This window comes from Lissotriton helveticus, chromosome 9, assembly GCF_964261635.1.
Source record: "Lissotriton helveticus chromosome 9, aLisHel1.1, whole genome shotgun sequence".
Lineage (NCBI taxonomy): Eukaryota > Metazoa > Chordata > Amphibia > Caudata > Salamandridae > Lissotriton > Lissotriton helveticus.
The window spans coordinates 131,934,651-131,954,917 of NC_136070.1; the positions used below are offsets into that span (position 1 = coordinate 131,934,651).

The 20,267-nt window shown below is 47.2% G+C and overlaps 1 protein-coding gene across 2 annotated transcripts in view; it reads left to right on the forward strand.

The window, feature by feature from the left end:
- LOC144781015 (carbohydrate sulfotransferase 9-like) overlaps positions 1-20,267 on the forward strand; it is a 170,359-nt gene that overhangs the window by 57,940 nt on the left and 92,152 nt on the right. The window lies entirely within an intron of this gene.

Consider the following 20,267-nt stretch of genomic DNA (forward strand, 5'->3'; position numbering starts at 1 on the left):
CTTAGACCATCCAAATGGTGGGCATAAAAACCGTTGGATATGTCAAGCGTGGTTTTAAACCGCTTACGCACAAGACTATCCACCAAGGCAGAGCCGTGAGTATTCTGTACTGCACTGGTACGGCAATGCGAGTTTAAATGCCGGTAATCCAATACCAAACGATATGAACCGTCAGGCTTGGTCACAGTAAAAAGAGGGTTATTCATTGGTGACACACATGTTTCAATCACACCTTGATATTTCAATTGTTCAAGGATTTACACAACGGAAGTCTTAGCTTCACGTCTAATAGGATATTGAGGTTGAGGCTGTGGCTCCGACCGCAAAGGTATTTCGTGGTGTGGGGAAAATTTATCCCAACCAAAGTGTGTACGGTACAGAGCCGGCGCAAGGGCTCTAGCCCACTCTTCTGCAAAATTCAGCGCATGCTCCTTCGAGACCGTGTGCGCAAAACTAGCGAGGATTTCTTCCTCCCCTCTTGGAGCTGCGAGAACAAAAGGTGGGGGCCAGTCAGCCTCCGCTAACAAAATGTCATAGGTAGTTGTAAGATTTTCCCAAAATAGCCCTTTTATGGTACGCTGTATGTCACCTTCAATTAATAAGACTATTTCATAAAGTCTGTCAGGGAGAGCAATTCTAGTGTCAGCTGTTTCCACAACAACATAATGGTCAGTCGCTGTCACCTTCAGTAGTGGACACAGGGCCTCTCGCACTATGGTGATCTCCGCCACGCGGTCCAGCAAAGTCAGAGCCCATGTCTGATTCCGAAGTTGCGTTCTCACTATCTGTGGCATATCTCGCTGATAAAGCAGCGACTTTCTTCTATTGAAACTGGGGTCTCTTCGGTGTAGAATCGTCCTGCTTGCCTTTACCGTCTTTCGGGCGGGGCTGGTCGCGTCCCTGCAGGCCACACCGACCCCTGCCGCCTCCTTCATCACCGGTCGATGAGGCCGATGAGTCCTGAAAAGAACGAGGAGAGCGTTAGTCAGAAAACTGAAATCGATCAGGTGATTTTATCGTCGCGCGATCGCGCAAGTCATAAACACAATCTGGGGGCGCAGGCAATGGAGATGCAGGACGAGACTCCTGTCTCTGTTGTTGTTTTCCCTGTTTTTGTTTTTTTCAGCCAATTTTGTTTTTTGGTCTTGGGCTGTTTGTCAGTTTCTGACTTCAGCCCTTGGGGTTGTTTTTTCTCTTTAGTAGAAAAAGGCTTGAGACCCTTACTATTGCAGCCCCCGGTTTTATAAGCCGCCACAATAATCCTTGCCAACTGTCGGGGTTTCTCGACGTCGGGAATCGCCTGCAAAGCATTGGCTACCTGAAAGTTCACCGCATCCCCCTTGACATTAGCAAGTATGAGATCGTAAACCACATCAAAGGAGCCACACAGGCGCATACCCAATTCAACAGCAGCCTCAGGTCCGTGCTCATCCTGAACACACTTAAGGACCGTTGGCAAAACAGTTATAGATGGAGTGCCGTAACACCTCACATAGACTGTCGCAAATGTTCTACCCCATGTCTCACAGTCACCAATTTCTCGGGTCAAGTCTTTCGGCATGCTAATTGTCAGAATCCTGGGATTCTCACCAGGAGTCGTGTTAGGAAATACAGCTTCCAGCTGGTCAAACTTTTCGGCAAGCCTGAAAGGAAAATCATCCCTATCCTGGGGGCGCTTGCATATCACAGCGTTGACCATTAAGGGACTGAGCTTCATGCCGCCCTGTCCAGCAGGAAGCGCCGCTCCTCCTGGAGCCCCGCCCGGGAGATTGCGGGTTATGTATTGCACTAACGACCTAATCACGCTAATTGCGACTACATGAAGTCATCTTAACTCAACCACGGTACATGCCCCGTGTTGAGGATGAGGTGTAAATCCAGCCAAAACAGGCCAATTTGCGCCGGGAATGGGCAAAGGACCTAACCTCAGAGCTGTCAAAGAGTGGGGTAGGGCGCCATCAAACCAAACGCGGTGCTGCCAAGCATCAATAGGAACTTCCTGTGCCCTATACGGAGTATATTCCAGTGGCACAGCCGAGGCAGTGTACGTTTCGAACACACCAGAATTTGCGTTCTCAGCTGGGAAGGTCACCCACGAGTAAAATATTTCGTAAGGGTAAGCCACCTCTGCACTCACCACCATAATCACGGCCATGCCATCCACGGGAACATTATAGGTCTGCAATTGATTGCGCACCGCAATGCGACTATGTTGCGGAATGTTCACGGCGGCCATAGTGACACAGAAAGAAAGAGGTACAAAGTAAACTTTGTAGCACAACTGGGTAGTAATTCAAGGAAACCGTTTAGAAAGATTCAAGCTTGAAAAGACCTATGTAAATATAGGTAGGTTTGTCCGACACCACCGTTAACTGGAAACAATAGTGAAGGTGTTAAGGACTGAATGTTGCACTACTCAAGTGTCATGTAATAAGACCACCAACGATTGGGCGCCATGTCACAGGGATTCCGTTCTCCTACAGAACTCTGCATAGAGACTTGGAACCTCAGTAAGTTAGGGTGTGCCAAAACTCACCTTAGTACCCAACATCCCCTACCAGACTAGCTACAGTGTCTCATTGGTTATTACATACTCCCAATGTTTAGACAAACCAGAACATGGACTTAGTACACCTCAGGTAACGTGGAACACATGAACACTCTTTTGTTATACAATCATTTCAATCCAGAACAAGGAGTAAATGAGGATGCGTGCACATTTGAATTGTTTATTTTCTAATGCAGTGTTTATTTATTTATTTATTTAATGGCATTTGTAGAGCGCATGCAATTACCCGTAGGCGTCTCGGCGCTGATATGCAATGCTGTCTATCCCTGATCAGAAAGTTGGTGACTGGGTTTACTGGTTAAAAAGCCACGTCTTCAGTTTCCTTCTGAACTGGAGAAGTGTGGAGCTTATTTTAATGTGGTTCGGTAAGGCGTTCCAGATTTTGGGGGCTGCGATAGAAAAGCGGCGGTCACCCCATGAGACTGTTCTGCTTCGTTGAACCACCAGTTGGTTAAGCGAGGAGGAGCGGAGTGTTCTCGACGGGTTGTAGGGAATTAATAGCTTTTTGAGAAAGCACGGCCTTGATCCTGCAGGGTCTTATAGACTATGCATAGTGCTTTGAATTTAGCCCTATTTTGGATGGATAGCCAGTGGTAATCTTTCAAGGTGTCCGAGATGGGGGCAAACTTGGGTTTCTTGGATAGCACGCGTGCCGCTGCATTCTGCACAGTCTGAAGTTTTTTCGTGACTCTGCTTTGTGCATTGAGCAATAGACCGTTGCAGTAATCCAACGATGTCAGGACCAGAGAGGTCACTAACGTCTTGGCTGCTGAATCTGGTAAATAAGGGATAATCTTTTTTATTATTTTGAGCTTAAAATGGGCGTTAGCTGCCACCTTATTTGCATGGGCCATGAAACTGAGCTTGTCATCAAAAGTGACTCCTAGGTTTCTGACCTTAGCAGTGGGGGTAGGAGGGACACCAAGAGCCGATGGCCACCAAGCTGCCGACCAGGCTGGCAAAAGGTTGCCAAAGATCACCACCTCAGTTTTATCGGAATTGAGCTTCAGGCAATTTCTTGCCATCCACTCACCGATAGCAAACATCCCCCTTTGGAATCTTTCTGCCACCTCCTGTCCATCGCTCTTTATGGCCAAGACCAGCTGGGTGTCGTCAGCGTATGAGGTGAGGCCCATCCCGTGTGCTTTGATGACACTAGCAAGGTCCGACACATAGATATTAAATAGTGTCGGACTGAGGGATGAGCCTTGGGGAACCCCACACGGCAACGACAGATCCGCTGATTGAAAAGGACCCATGGTGACGGCCTGGGTTCTGTTGGCCAGGAAGGAGGCAAGGAGATCCTTAGCTGTAAGCTGAATACCCATCCTTTCGACACGGTCGACCAAGATCTTGTGGTCGACCGTGTCGAAGGCCGCTGAGAGATCCAGAAGGACGAGCAGTGCTGTTCCTCCCTGATCACGGATGACTCTTATGTCATCCGCTGCCTTAATGAGAGCGGTTTCCGTTCCATGGTGTTTACGGAAACCAAACTGTGTATCATCCAGCAGGTTATGACTCTCAATGAATTCTGAGAGTTGGTGGTTCATGGCCTTTTCGGTGACTTTTGCTAGAAAAGGGAGACTCGCGATAGGGCGATAGTTTTTTAATTCACCTTTATCTAGACCAGGCTTTTTCAGCAGGGGTTTAATCAGCGTGTTTTTTAGTGAGTCAGGGTAAATTCCAGATGTCAGTATAGTATTACAGACATGTGTAATAATGGGAATGACTGTGTCTGGAACGGTTGCGATCACCGAGGTTCTCAAACGCAGTTTCTTAGCTAATACAAGCAAACATATTATAAGGAACAAAGTAATCAGCATAGTTACTAGTCCATAGAATACAAAAGGTGAAAGCATGTTAAAATGCTAAAGCGAAGAAGGTTAAACAACACCTAATTCTCACCCTCCCTAGCTAGTATATTATATTATATCTAAGACGGTCTCTTTGGGTTTTAGCAGGGCGGACGCATACCTCAGATCCTAGTGGTAAGGGATCACATCATCTTCCACCTGCTCTCTGCTTGCGAAGCACCATCAAGTGTGTGTGTATGCTCTGTGCAAAGCATATAAAACGCGCCTAAAGCCAGAATTTGGACGCAGCTGCATGTATGTTATGTCTAGGAACGTGCGAAGATCAGACCTCATAACAACTACTGTGTTGAGATATCCTTGAAGGTTTAAGCACTCACTGTACAGACACAGCTCACCAAGCAAAGCTGCTATCAGAGCAATAACATATTATTCTCCTGTGAAGCAAAACATTATACTAGGCTCAAAGCTAACGTAACAATTATGTGCCGTGTGCAGAAGCAGCAGAAAGGTAAAATGGCGTTTAAACTCCTAATAAGCTCATGCTAACTTAACACAGTGTGAAGGCAAAGCACATCCATATGACAGGCTCTTTGCAGTATGTTTCAATTTTTCTTGATTAACAGGGTCCAGCTGAGGCCAGAATTTAAAAAAAGAGCCAGGCAAATAAAATCACCCACCCTGGATAAAACCTTGCCTGTGCATAAAGGTTATAGGGTTTGGCATTTTTTTGGGGCTGGCTACCACAAAAACTGATTTTTTTAAAATTGTTGAAAGGTCCAGATTATTCATAAAAATGGTAAGAGTCTAAAAGATATTGCAGGCTCTTGGCTGTGTGGGCGGTGAATACTGCATCATCCACGTAGTGAATGTCTGGAATTGATCTTCGGCCAACCATAGGGAAGTCTATCTCGATATTAATTACAATTTTCTCCAGCTGTTTAATATAGATTATGAATAAAAGGGAGCAAGGATACACCCCTTCTGAACACCCCTTTTACGTTAGAACAGCTGAGTACACTCGCTATTGAGACCGTATCTGTCCACCCCATTAAGCCATTGTGGAGGTCTCTCATGAAAGCTACTAAGGCTTGGTCCTCCCCCATGGACCCTAGCTCAGACCGGAGTTTCTCCCTGTTGACTTTGTCAAAGGTTGAGCTGAGGTTCATGAAAGCCATGTGAATTGTGCCCCCTTCACCTGAGTGTATTTGAAGATCAGAAGATGGAGGTTCAGGTTCTGTTCAACAGTACCTCTGCCAGGCCTAAACCCATATTGGACGTCAGATAGAATAGACCTCTCACCCGCCCACATAGTGAGTTTCTCGAAAATTACCCTCCCAATTATCTTGACGTTCAGATCAATTAAAGAGATGGGTCTATAACAGGTCGAATTTATTCTGTCCTCCACCTAATCTTGTTTGCCTGCACTTGAGGGGACCCGCATCTCCACCTTTGAAAAAGCACGGGTGAGAGAACTACAGAGTCTGCGCTGCACCGCGACCGAGCCACCACGTCACTGCTGCCACCAGGAGGCGCTTAAAGCGCGGCCAGGGCTCCCGCACCACGGGAGCCCAATCTTGTTTGCCTGCACTTGAGGGGACCCGCATCTCCACTTTTGAAACAGCACGGGTGAGGGGACTACAGAACCCGCGCTGCACCGCGACCGAGCCGGCACGTCACCGCCGGCGCCAGGAGGCGCTTAAAGCACGGCCAGGGCTCCCGCACCGCGGGATGTGCGCGGGCACGCCCCGGCGAAGCCTGGGCCAAGGGCGGGCCCATTTGATCCCATTAGAGACCGGATGAGGCCGAGCTGGGCTCCCCTCTGAGCATAGCGGTTCCCCAGGTTAGTCTGATTTTGCCTTTTGCTGATTCCCTGGGATACTAACATCTTGGGCTTTCTGTTGACACCCTAGCTAGCTTGAAATGAATACCCGTGAGGGAAAGAGCAGAACTGCACCATCTGGGGGAAGCGTGGCAGGGTCTTTGGACCAATTCTTAATCAGGGCCAGTTCTGTCTTGGCCCATGAAATCGCATTGACTGAGCACTGTCTATCCTTGAATATTTTGCAAACGAAACGATCTTCCCTGGGCGGTCTGCCATCTGCTCGTACACCGGATCGTTGTTTGGCCTCAGGTAAGACTCTTATGGTTTAGTTGGAGGTGCTAGTAAGACCACTCTTGTCCTGCTGGATTTCTCTGCAATAGCGGAGGTTCCAATTAGCCCCCCTCCTGGCGATTTGGTCCGAGAAGGTTAATTTGGAGGCACTTTACCACGCATTGCTACTAGGTCTGTGCCCAAATCTAACACTCAAATCAAGGAAAATATGGTTCCAATTCCGGAGCCACCAATAAAGAGGAAGAGGGGGGGCCGCAAAGGCAGAAAAGTGCAAAACTGCAGAGGACAAATAAGAATGGCGGGACAGTGACTATGACATCCCCATTGATAACAGATAACCCTGCTACATCTATCCATGGTGTTTTGAACTCTGAACCATTGGGTGTTTCCCCCGAAGTTTCTGAGGTTTTATGGGTCAAAATGGGGGCTTTAATTGCGTCATCTTTTCCCCCCTATCCCTATTAGGTCATCATGAACTGAAGAAAGATTGATTAATTTTGAATTGTTTGTTGTGCCTAATCTTCGTACTATTGAAGATTCTATGATAAAAATTGGTCGACCGACTGACATCCCAACGAATGCACTGTGTAACCCTGTAATCCCAAAATCTCCTCCCCCTATTCCCTCAATATCCAATTCTAGGCCTTCATTTTCTAGCAGAATCAGTGGGGTAGGCACATAACCTGCTGTGGGTTGGTAGCTTTGGGTGGCTAGGTGGGTGAGGAAGGGAACATCTCTAGTGAATTTGCTCAGTTAATAACGAGTACCCCAAGGGAGTAGGGAAAAAGACCTCGGGCTAGACCCACAAGTAATATTATACCCCAGAGGGTGACAGTGATGAACCAGAGGGTGGCAGTGGTGAACCAGAGGGTGGCATTGATGAACCAGAGGGTGGCAGTGGTGAAGCAGAGGGTGACAGTGATGAACCAGAGGGTGGCAGTGGTGAACCAGAGGGTGACAGTGGTGAACCAGAGGGTGCTGTGATGGACCAGATGGTGGCAGGGGTGAACCAGAGGGTGGCGGTGGTGAACCAGAGGGTGGCAGTGGTGAACCAGAGGGTGCTGTGATGAACAATAGGGTGGCAGTGGTAAACCAGAGGGTGGCAGTGGTGAACCAGAGGGTGGCAGTGATGAACCAGAGGGTGACAGTGATGAACCAGAGGGTGCCGTGATGAACCAGAGGGGGGCAGTGATGAACCAGAGGGTGACAGTGATGAACCAGAGGGTCGCAGTGGTGAACCAGAGGGTGGCAGTGATGAACAAGAGGGTGACAGTGATGAACCAGAGGGTGGCAGTGGTGAACCAGAGGGTGGCAGTGGTGAACCAGAGGGTGGCAGTGGTGAACCAGAGGGTGACAGTGAAGAACCAGAGGATGGCAGTGGTGAACCAGGGGGTGGCAGTGATGAGCCAGAGGGTGGCAGGGGTGAACCAGAGGGTGGCAGTGATGAACCAGAGGGTGGCAGTGATGAACCAGATGGTGGCAGGGGTGAACCAGAGGGTGGCAGTGGTGAACCAGAGGGTGCTGTGATGAACCAAAGGGTGGCAGTGGTGAACCAGAGGGTGGCAGTGATGAACCAGAGGGTGGCAGTGATGAACCAGAGGGTGGCAGGGGTGAACCAGAGGGTGGCAGTGGTGAACCAGAGGGTGCTGTGATGAACCAGAGGGTGGCAGTGGTAAACCAGAGGGTGGCAGTGGTGAACCAGAGGGTGGCAGTGATGAACCAGAGGGTGACAGTGATGAACCAGAGGGTGGCAGTGGTGAACCAGAGGGTGGCAGTGATGAACGAAAGGGTGGCAGTGATGAACCAGAGGGTGGCAGTGATGAACCAGATGGTGGCAGGGGTGAACCAGAGGGAGGCAGTGGTGAACCAGAGGGTGCTGTGATGAACCAGAGGGTGGCAGTGGTGAACCAGAGGGTGGCATTGATGAACCAGAGGGTGGCAGTGGTGAACCAGAGGGTGGCAGTGATGAACCAGAGGGTGACAGTGATGAACCAGAGGGTGCCGTGATGAACCAGAGGGGGGCAGTGATGAACCAGAGGGTGACAGTGATGAACCAGAGGGTCGCAGTGGTGAACCAGAGGGTGGCAGTGATGAACAAGAGGGTGACAGTGATGAACCAGAGGGTGGCAGTGGTGAACCAGAGGGTGGCAGTGGTGAACCAGAGGGTGGCAGTGGTGAACCAGAGGGTGACAGTGAAGAACCAGAGGATGGCAGTGGTGAACCAGGGGGTGGCAGTGATGAGCCAGAGGGTGGCAGGGGTGAACCAGAGGGTGGCAGTGATGAACCAGAGGGTGGCAGTGATGAACCAGATGGTGGCAGGGGTGAACCAGAGGGTGGCAGTGGTGAACCAGAGGGTGCTGTGATGAACCAAAGGGTGGCAGTGGTGAACCAGAGGGTGGCAGTGATGAACCAGAGGGTGGCAGTGATGAACCAGAGGGTGGCAGGGGTGAACCAGAGGGTGGCAGTGGTGAACCAGAGGGTGCTGTGATGAACCAGAGGGTGGCAGTGGTAAACCAGAGGGTGGCAGTGGTGAACCAGAGGGTGGCAGTGATGAACCAGAGGGTGACAGTGATGAACCAGAGGGTGGCAGTGGTGAACCAGAGGGTGGCAGTTATGAACAAAAGGGTGGCAGTGATGAACCAGAGGGTGGCAGTGATGAACCAGATGGTGGCAGGGGTGAACCAGAGGGAGGCAGTGGTGAACCAGAGGGTGCTGTGATGAACCAGAGGGTGGCAGTGGTGAACCAGAGGGTGGCATTGATGAACCAGAGGGTGGCAGTGATGAACCAGAGGGTGGCAGGGGTGAACCAGAGGGTGGCAGGGGTGAACTAGAGGGTGGCAGTGGTGAACAAGAGGGTGCTGTGATGAACCAGAGGGTGGCAGTGGTGAACCAGAGGGTGGCAGTGGTGAACCAGAGGGTGGCAGTGATGAACCAGAGGGTGACAGTGATGAACCAGAGGGTGGCAGTGGTGAACCAGAGGGTGGCAGTGATGAACCAGAGGGTGACAGTGATGAACCAGAGGGTGGCAGAGATGAACCAGAGGGTGGCAGTGGTGAACCAGAGGGTGGCAGTGATGAACCAGAGGGTGACATTGATGAACCAGAGGGTGGCAGTGATGAACCAGAGGGTGGCAGTGGTGAACCAGAGGGTGCTGTGATGAACCAGAGGGTGGCAGTGATGAACCAGAGGGTGACAGTGGTGAACCAGAGGGTGCTGTGATGAACCAGAGGGTGGCAGTGATGAACCAGAGGGTGACAGTGATGAACCAGAGGGTGACAGTGGTGAACCAGAGGGTGGCAGTGGTGAACCAGAGGGTGGAAGTGATGAACCAGAGGGTGGCAGTGGTGAACTAGAGGGTAGCAGTGATAAACCAGAGGGTGGCAGTGATGAACCAGAGGGTGGCGCTGCTAAACTGCCCGGGAGCCCTGTGGGTGTGAGCCCCTATGCTGCTGAACTGCCCAGGGGTTGTGAGCCCGCGCGCTACTGAACTGCCCCGGGGCCCAGTGGGTGTGAGCCCCCGTGCTGCTGAATGCCCCGGAGCCCTCTCAGTGTGAAAATCATTTGTGCTAAATTTCCTGGGAGCCCTCTGGGTGTGAGCACACAATGTGCTAAATGCCCCCCTGCCCTCAGTACATATATACCCGTACCGCACAGCACCATTATGCTCTTGCACCATGAAGTCTGGTGCCTGCATGCTCCTGATCCGTGTAGGGGTACCACCTTATGTGCAGTCAAAATGTAAAGTCATAACTTGCTACACAGCACCAATAAACACATGTCCCCCTGGCACCGGTATGCGCATGTACCAGGCGTGGAGCACCCGCATGCCACTGCACCCTACTACCCAGCGCCAGCATATGCCTGTACGGGGCAGTTTAGTATGAGATGGGACATTGTCCAGCAGCAGCAGCGGCATGCGCCTGAACCCAATGCGCAGGATCACAATGTCTTTGTACCAACAAGCGCAGCAGAGCTATCTTGGACATCTGAAGGATTCTGGGATCCTGTGCCAAACATATTGTTGCATCCACGAGTTTCCCAAGCGCCATCCCCGTGTAGCTCCTGTGACCAGGAGGCTGCTTTCTCCTCATCTGCTGCTCTGCTCGGTCTCTGACCCTTTATAAACAAGATGCATGTGAACTCGCATAGAAGCCCCGCCCGTTTGGCCCCGTCCACCACACACTAGCGGTATGAACCGTCTTCCCGCCCGTCCCCACTATAATGGCCAGCTCACTCAAGGGACCTCGGCGCCTTTTGGTGCGCTGGCAAAGTTACAGGCACACGTGGTCACATATTTGTGCAAATGGCACAAAAATCCACGAGTTCGCTCGAAAATTCGCGAACTCGCGGATTTGTTTTTGCCATTTCGCACGAATTTGCGGACCGCGAATTCGCAAATCTCGCCCATACTAAACTAAATATTTCTATTGTAATGGAGCGGAAGTTTCCTCTGTGTCCTCTTTTACTTATCTGGGGGTCCTTTTTGATGATGGGCCTTCTTGGGATTTGCAACAAAAAGTTAAAAAGAATGCAGTCACACGATCCTCTCTATCTCTTTTAAGGTTTGCACAGCGTTTGGGGGCTGGACCACTAGAGGCTATTCTGAAGGTTTATAGAGCAAAGTGTTTGGCCATTGCGGCCTATGGATCCTCTATATGGGGTTACAAAGATCAGGCTGGGATTCAGATAGTTGAAAATAAAATTTTAAGGAGTCTTCTGTCTGTACCACAATCCACACCATTGTATGCCATACATCAGGAATTAGGGCTAGGCTACGTTACTGATATTATGAGTACAGCTCAGTTGCTTTGTTGGCTCCAAACTTGGCTGAACCTTGATTTAACCCTGAATCATATGATTTAACGGGACTGCATGAAGTTAGATAGATCTTTTAAAATTAGGTGACTGTCCTACGTTAAAAATATGTTAGTCAAAATAGGACGGCTAGAACTTTATGAGGACCCTGATAAGATCTGGAAGGAGGATGTGGCGTGGGTAAAATTGAATTTTAAGAATTTTTTGATGCTGGGGCGAGAAGAGCAGGAGCTATGTAAGCCTGTAGTTAGGGCTCCTTCCTTGTTAAGAACAACCATTAATATGGAACCTTACCTGTCGATGGTAAACAAGCCTTACCATCGCTGGCTCCTAACTAGGCTTCGCTTTAATTTGATTCACTTCACATAGGGGGATTACCAGGGATGGTGTAACCCTGACGATGCAGAACCTTGCCAATGGGATAATTTCTCATCCCAGGATACTTTACATTTTATGATGTTCTGTGACTTCTACTCCAATATCCGCACACGATTTCTAGTTCCTATCCTGAAAGGAAGGGGGTTTTCTCAGGTTAGACCAGCACTAGTTTTTTTACAGTCATTGTGTAACCCAGGTGATATTTTTAATATTGCATCTTTTCTTGTAGCTGCTGCGAGGCTAAAGAAAAAAAGGAATCTGAGGTTGATTACACCCTAATTAAGATTTTAAGGATTGTTGTAATTTAAAAAAAAAAATCTTGGCAACTTAGAAAAGATGTTTTTATTTTTTGATACTGCTCACAAATATTGTGCCCAAATGAACTGTAATATTGTCTATGTATTTTAAACATTATGCTCAATAGTTTGTATTATTGTCTGTCTGTTGTTTGTTTTTTGTACTTTTATGATTTTAATTAATCGAATAAAGTGGATTGACTGACTGTCTCCTCTTTTGAATATTGAAACAATGACAGAGCTCTTTCATGCAGCCAGAAGTGGACTTCTAATAGTAGCATTAACATGGTGAGTAATAATCAGAGCCCACAAATCCACCAGTGATTTCAGAAGGTCTCCCGGGACCCTATTTGCCCCCAGGCCTTACCTAATGGCAAGGAGTGGATAGCATTTCTCACCTCCTCCAACTTGCCAGTGAACAGAACAGTCGGAGAAGAGGGAGTAGGTAGGGGGTAGAGGCTCTATCTCCGTCAGGTTGTAAAGAAAGGCCTCAGACGTGAGTAACCCAAGCCTGGGCAAGGACCACCGATGCCTGATACGACAGCTGGACATATTTGAAGAAGGCGTTGGTTCAGAATGGCCCAAAATTTGGAACTATCATTCAGAGAGCTTGCAGACACCTGATGATCCCACAAATCCTTCTTAAAACTCCAGGTTCCGGTTTTCAAGACAATTCTGAAAACTGCTCTAGCATGTTTAATGGCAGTCCTGTCCTAAGGTATACATTTTCGGGTTGCCACTAACTCCCTTTTTGCTCTGACACAATGGGTATCGAACCATCTGCACGGTTTGGCAAGGCATTGCTAATATATCTTCCGATACGCTCAAAGGCAATACGAATTTGGGGGTCTAAGGGCATCCTCCAAAATGTCGAAGTCAGCCTGGCATAATAGGCCCATGAGAGTATTAAATTCCTCTGGAATGATGTTCCCCCATTTGATCCTGCAGCCCTGATTATTAGGCTTAGTGAGGGCTGTGTAAAAGTCAGTAAGTCTGTTTTTTTCCCTCAAGGACAAAATGGTAGAGAGGGGGTTATGGTCACTATGAGGGTTTCAGACTGGTGCAAAACTCAACAAATAAGGGAATAACCCTATTGAGACAGAAATGTAATCAATAATGGAGCCGGCACAATGATCTTTAAATGTGGGTATGGCTGTTAGCTGTTCCAAGTCATGTTTAGAAAGAAAATTAACTAAGTTAAATTGAGAGACCAGATTGTTTAATGTGTCTTCTTGAGCAGTGTGCTTTACATGTGCCTGATATTCTGAGGAAAAAAAAGTGGTTCCAGTGGAGTAATACTATCGAATGCATTAGTCACAAAAAGCGAAATCGCAATATTTTGTAAGGGTTGAGGGGATGTCAAAGAGAGAGAGCCAGAAATATAACATATAAGGTTTGTATTAATCATAAAGACATATCATACATATTATATAAAAACTAGTTTCTTACAGTGCGGGGTGTCCCAAGTGTTTATATGAACCAAACAGTTGAGTGACATGTGGTGACAATATATACAAGGTTGCAAAGGTGATATCTCAAGGAAAGCGACCGTTGTGGAATTTGGTCATACAGTATATACAGCAACTATATTCAATGATAAGTGCTGCATGAGTGGTTCGATTCCATCAGTCGTGTCGACTGACCGAGACGCACTGCTGAGAACGCGATCCGTGCACTTGCACAAGGCATTTTCCTTGGCTACACACGAGAGCAGTGCCGTACCCCTGGCGCGCTCTATCCCAACTGATTGATATGTTTCCATGAACAACACAGACCTACAATTGACTCGTGTTCAAAAAACAATCGCTCACTCGCCATCACTAGTGAACCTGGATAGGTTTACTGTGAGTAACTTCCCTCTCCCTTTAACACATGGTTGGCACATCACGCACATGAGTAAAGCGATTTTTGAAGTCAGATGTCCCTAATATCATAGGTCCTGAAGAGACCCAACATTTCAAGTGGATAAAAAGGCCGTTGACACGATTGATGGAAGCGAACCACTCATGCAGCACTTATCATTGAATATAGTTGCTGCCTATACTGTATGACCAAATTCCACAACGGTCGCTTTCCTTGAGATATCACCTTTGAAACCTTGTATATATTGTCACCACAAATCGGGGTCCCTAATTTTACCCTGGGCACCAGCTATGTCCCAGCTCAAAATTATTAACTGCTCTAGGTGCGTGGAGTCATTGAATAAAGATGTAATAGTGCCACCTGTGGCTAGTTAGTCTAGGGCATTTAACACACTCAATGCCTCTGTACGATTGTGAAATGGCACAGGGGAAGCTGCAAACAGGACGAACAAGGGGCAAATGGCGTCAATGGATAAGGTAAAATCTACCTCTGGAACCCAACCTCACCTATCTTGACCTTATAAAAAAAAAACAAAGGGAGGAAAGAGATAGCAATGGGGGCGGCAAGCATAAACATGACTTCCCTTAGAATAGCACCCGCTCTGAAAGAATTGACGTAGTTCATAAAAAAGCAATCCCTCTCCACAAGATTTAGTAATGTCCCCATCCAGCCAGTTTTCCTGACCATGATGATTTCATCATGTAAGCACTGACTGTTTATGTTGTAAAGACTTTTTGACAAGCAACCTACCACTGTATTTTTAAGTTGACTGTATGATTCAGATTCCATATTTTTAAGAGGAGGCACATTAGTAAGAACAACCACATAAGGGGTACAAGCTGGGGGAATCTGAATAACCACTTCTTTACCTGTGAATCCCTCAGTCGGTCCTTCTACTGGATGGGTATACTTGCTCTGAAAACCAGGGACCAAGGGGATTTGGCTGGGCAGCGCAATAAATGTTGACCTTGGGCCCTGGTGATTATTTGTATAAACAAGGGGCTGGAGAAGGCAGGAAGGATGAAAACATCTTAGAAGAGGTCAAAACTATACTGGGTTCCTGGCTTTGTCCCACCTCCATTGTGGTAAGGAAAGATTGTGCACGGTCCATAGTGCTGGGTACTGCGGGGGAATAGAAGAAGGCGCGGAAGAGGTGGACAAAGATATGCGTTCCTGTGCTGGGGAGATCAACTGTGTGGAGATGTCCTCAATCACCTTTCCAAGTTGCCTTGGCTTTTAACTCAAGAACCCTCTGACCAAGGGCGTCTAGGTCCCCTAGGATCATGCCTTTCATATGTGTAGATATAGTGGATAGAGAAAAGTTCCCTCCATCCTTTTGGGTTTGCCCCTTTTCCATTCTGTTGATAGCCTGATTTTGATCGAGCTTCTGTGGCCCATTGATGACTTTAGATTTGGCTCCAGTTCACCCCACCCTTCTATGTACAACTGTACTGGGATCTTTTGTGTAGGTCAGAGGCTCTGCTGGGGTATGGGAAGGGGAGCTCAGCAGATCATGGTGTACGGCACTTGAGTGGCTGGGGGAGGAGATGTCTAGGGACTGCAGCTGAGCCAAGGGAGGGCCACCGTTGTTCTTGGAAATGTGATCAGTGTGATCTAGGTAAGGAGTGCCCCCTCCCCTCGAGGCCTGCTGAGATTGTATCAGTTGTTCTTCTTTGTTGGACATGACCTCAGATAATGCCCCCACTGCATTGGAAAGAAATCAAGGATAGAAGCACTTGCCTGGGATGCTTGTCCCTTGTGTTCCTTATCCTGATATTAATGAAAACAATAGGCCCATGGACCACAGGCCAGAAGAGGACCTGAGTAAAGTGAGCACTAAATTAGAGTCACAGAAAATAAACATGTGAAAAACAAAAAAGCCTGTGACAGGACACGGTACACAACTAGGAAACAGAAGTTTCTAAAGAGAAAAAGGAAGGAAATAAAAAAGGGGCTGCATATACATGAGATTTTAAGCCTCCGCTCCCCCCACCCAGTATTACAGCAAGGTGGTAAGTCCAACAAGCATTTACAATGCAATGGTCTCGGCTTTATTAAAGTTAGAGCTATTGGCATTGCAAATGGCATTTCTTTCATTTTATGTTTTTTTAAAACATAAATAAATGGTATTGTCATTTACAATGGCAATAGGTGAGTAGTAGAGAGTTTTAGCGGACACAGAGCCACACACACACACACACAGAGCCACACACACACAGAGAGCCACACACACACAGAGCCACACACACACACACACACATAGAGCCACACACACACACACACAGAGCCACACACACAGAGCCACACACACACACACACACCTAAAAATGACTAATAGAAATATCATTTAGGCTAGAATCCACTATGGTAACATTTATGAGATTAAAACAAAGGGCCTGCTTCACACAGTTTATTTGATATTGACAAACTGCAGAGTCTACAAAGCCATAGACTTACTATTAACTTTTAGTTTGTGAGTACCAAAAAAACAATGTTAATTTACACAAAAGTGTAGGTTTACATTTGCGAATCAGGCCCAAAGTGTCAGACAGCAAAAGTGCAAATTGAATTTTACTGTGAACACAGAGCAAAAAAAACTTTTTTGCTCCTAACTTGTTTTGACTGACAGTGTTTTTCATTTTTTTCACCTTGAACAATAGGGGAAAAGAATGTTGGCATACTAAAGGCTGGACTTGTAAATGAATTATAAGGTCTAATTTGAAAAACTACTACAGACGATCCCATAATGCAATGCAATAGTATTTATTTTGTTGCCATGATCCAAAGCATTATTTACAATGTGAATGGTCCTGCTTACATCACACATGTCCTCTTTCACAAAACATAGAAACCACATTTATCTGCCGGCTTCTGGGCCCTATGCTTCTGCTACTTTAACACACCACAATACTCTTCTGTCTCTCAACGTATGAGATAACCTTTTTATATAGCACATGGAGTCCCTTATGCCTGATATTTTCTGATCTTCTTTGCACTGGTTCCTGGGTTCCTCGAGTCCAACCTCTCTTCATCTACCCCTTTCACCCAACATTTTTTTTCAGCCCCCTACCCCACCTAGATTGCACCAATTCAAACACCCTATTCCTTCAGTTTTTCTCTCATCAGAGGAATATGTTCTTTTCAGACACGTCATCTTACCAAATCAGAGAAATACCATTTGCAGTCTCCATCAAATCCAGTCACTATTGGGCACTCCTTACAAGTAACATGAGGCATGGCCTATTGTGATATGTGTGGTAACTGCGGTTGAGCACATCAAAATTGTGAGTTTTATTATAAATATCAGCAGGTCAACACTCCAGATGTATATTGGAGGAAAAAGCTCTGTATTTACTGGAGCATGCAGATTTTGGTGCAGTAAGCTCCAAAGTCCAAGTTATTACCCAAAAACTAGCAATATGTATTTATCGTAACTGAAATTCCAACTCAGCCACGTCAGATTTGATCAGAAGCAATAAATATCGCACCAAGAACTGGGATCTCATAATGACGGCCTCAGATTGCACGAGGTCACGCTTGCCAAATTTTTTCCGGTGAAGCAAGACCGAGAAAAGTGGCAAAACGTGAAATTCTGTGGTAAAAAAGATTCTGCACATTACAATCCATGCTCCATTTGATAATTCAGAACAGGAGGTATTTACCACACGTGGTAAATACCTCACTCTGGGTTAATCAGCTGGAGCTGGGAAGGCCGGAGTGAGGTAGCCAGGCTGCTCTATTAACTTGAAGTTAATTATGCTCTGTCAATATACACCAGCGGTTCCACTGTGAGGAGAATGTGGATTCAAACGCCAGTGCTAGAGAACATAGCCAGTTCTCAGTAATCTGGCTGGTGCCACTGTCATTAGATTCTCTGGCCCTGTGCAATGCTCACTCGTGGACTGAAGCCCTTTCGAGAGCTGAGGCTGCAGAGCTTAGTCATCTGTTCTTCGGACAGGGGGTGAATGTTCAGCTTACAGATAGTACTGCAATAAGATTCAGCAGAAGGCTACCACTTGCTGTTGCGCCTCCATGTCCTGTGAACTGATTTTGCAATGACTGGCAAGGACTCGCTGAGGAATTCATGTGTTTTAGGAAGAAAAAGTGCAGATAGCACCGCTTGGAAATTGCAATGGCGGGACAAGTGTAAAGGAGCTGAATGGTGAACGGGTGAACTTGGCAGCCGTTAGTTAGCTCCGGTCGTGAGCTCTCCTCGGGGACGACGGAGGCAGGTCTCTTTCACATACCTGTGCCTTTCAATATGCTGAGAGAGTGCGGAAAATCGGGGGTCTGGAAAAGCGAGGATACTCTAGTTGTTGCGGCGGCACTACTCTGGTTTAGCGCGGCAGGGCAGAAACGACGGGCCAAGAACGCTGGGATGATTGTGGGGGGAGGCTGCATCGCGGCTCAGCTGGGGCTGCCGCGCTTCTGCGAGAATCGGCTTCCTGGGGAGCGGGATCAGTTTGTGCTCGTTCTCGGGGGAAGCCAGCCAGGGAAAGCCTCAAAAGTAACAAGAAATGGTAGGAAGGAATGAAAATCAGACGTGGCGAAAGAGAACTAGCAAAATGGTGGCAGCAGCTGCGGATATGTGATTATCCTTTTTAGACTGGGGGCGTGTTTTTTGTTGAGTGAAGGATGACGTCACATAGAGAAAACAGCAAAAAACATGCCCCTCAATCCGAAACGGACGGGGCTTAAAGAGATAGACAGAGCTCTTCTCCAATAGCTGGCCGCCGTTTAGGAAGCCAGCCAATGGAGAAGAGCTGGCTCGTTGACCTCCCTACTCTAAGACATAATTTCTCGCCCAACAAGACTGCGCAAGCGCAGCCTACGCAGGCCGAGACCTAAAAAGGAAATAAATCCTGTAAAAAGAAAAATAAGGCATGCACAAACTATGTCAAAAAGTCCCTGGAGTAATATGCCCAGCCGGTGGTAAAATTCCTGCTCAGAAAGTCAATGCAACTCACCCAGGGAGTAATAAAGCCAAGCCATGGGTGCTCCCGCGGAAGCCATCCTCGGGATGTCACAGTCTCCAGAAGTGTTGATGGGCAGTTTGGGTCTCCTCTGTTACAGCAGCAGGGCAGCAGAAAGGGTCTTGACCCCAGTGAGGATGACAGATCAACAGACACTGCTCCTGTCGTACATGACTGCAGCGCACCAGAAGTAGCACTGACCAAATAAGCCACAGGTGAATCAGGCTCAGGTAATTATGGGACTTGCAGTCCCCAGTGGACATGGGCGTTGCTGTGGTAGCTATCTCCGGGATGTCACAGTCTTGAGAAGCGTTGATGGGCAGTTTGGGTCTCCTCTGTGACAGCAGCAGAGCACCTACATGTGAGTGTTGTAGACTTTCTTGTGTAGTAATAGAATTGTGCAACATGCAGAATTGTAATCTGCAATTAAATGTACATGTATATACTTCTATTATGCTATTGCTTTTGAAACAATTTTGATGTGACCTGTTAAAGTGGATTTTCTTGCCTTATGCTGACTAGGCCTCAGTTAGACCCCCCAAGGCCAACTTGTTCAAAATGGATGTCTCATCAAGTCCTATTCATTGTTCAATCATTTCTGTTGCACCTATTCAAGCAAGTCATATTTGTTTATTTCTGAAACACACTGTTCTCTCTAGCATGCCTCGGTAATGTATCTTTTGTGCAAGGTTATTTTGCCTGCCTGCAGTATTCCATTCATTCACAATGGCTCACTGTTGTTTTGTAACTAGTTTGTACTGACATCTGCAGGTGACATTAGCACTGATTGGGCTAAATCAATATTCATTTAGTGGGATTGTGCTAGGGTGGTTAGGCTGTATGATGCTCTATAATTCAATGTTCTGATTTGCTCAAATTGTAAGATTTTGCTCACACCATGATTAATCTGCACTTTCCTATATAAACTCATGGTCTCTGGGGTGAGCCAGATGACTGTGCGATGCTACTAGGCATGCTGTATGATTTCTTACTGACTTTGCTGCTCATTTGGTTCTTAGAATATTTTACCATACATTCTGGAGTACACTATTACTGAGAGCTTCATTGCAATAATTCATGCATCTGCACTCTAAACCATCTCTATTGTACCTTACAAATCTTTGTAATAAATTCTTGGAAATGTTCTAATTTCCTCCTGGAGCTCGCTTATTGAGTGTGTTGTTGCTTATTTAAATTTATTTTTGATACACTGGTTTGCTTCTTATCTTGGTACACATTGCCTCATGAAATTGAAGTTTCATATAGTCCCTGATCTACCCACCAATGGGCGTGATATTGAGGAATATTTTGGGGTGTAAGATTTTAAGGGTACCCCTTACCCACAGTGTCTGCCCTCTGAAATTCAAGGAAAATCCCACATATTCACATGGAAAGCTCTGCCAGTCGTAGTGCTCCATGTGGATTCCTGGATAAGTCATGTCACAT